Below are 840 nucleotides of genomic sequence, written 5' to 3'. Positions count from 1 at the left end.
TCAAAAGGACAAACGTTGAGGAATCGATAAATCTTGATATGACAAACAGTTTCTTTGCAGTTAAGGTTCACTAGAATGAGCTCAGAAAGTTCAAAACAGCAGCATACCTTTAAGCTTGTTGAACACCCATTTCGCCTTTCCCTCTATATATAGCGTTTGAGATTGACTGAAATTACCAACAGAAAATAACAAGATTGAGTTAAGAGTTGCATAAGGAATCATTATGCAATACTGTATATTCATATATATATATTCATCACATGAAATTGAATAGTACGAGACAACACGTACATACAAATGCGTGAATCAACCTAAATGCTAAAGCAAATTACTAAAATATCGATCAAACACCAAAGAAAGCCCTTTAAGATGCATGACAGAAAATCAGCCATGAAGATTGGTAACAGGGGAACTAAAGGGTAGAACACCAAAAGCATCATTGTTAGAACCCCACAATCTTCAACTATCTAATCCCATTGAACCAAAACCAACTCTTTGTAGATATCAATTTATATCATTCAAATAGGTAAAAGCGTAAAGCCCTATTTAGGTATGTACCCATGATAAAGAGAAGAAGAAATTAGAAAGTGTGAAACTCGATCGATCTGCATGTGAGTACTTACAGAGAGGTCATCTGTGATGTTGTTGATCTCTTCCTTTGCTTTCTTAGCAATCCAAGAGCTCCCAATAACTTTTGTAAGAGTGTTCTCCATTCTTTAATCAAGCTATCTCTTCACTCTGAATCTGATGAACAAGGAAGAAGATGGAAGTAGTAGTAGTTGCCTCACACTCTCACCCAAGCTCACCCAAGCAATGCCTCGGCAAATCTCTCTCTCTCTC

Source organism: Fragaria vesca, linkage group LG4 (genome assembly GCF_000184155.1).
Source record: "Fragaria vesca subsp. vesca linkage group LG4, FraVesHawaii_1.0, whole genome shotgun sequence".
NCBI lineage: Eukaryota > Viridiplantae > Streptophyta > Magnoliopsida > Rosales > Rosaceae > Fragaria > Fragaria vesca.
Note: the sequence above shows the minus strand (reverse complement) of the source record.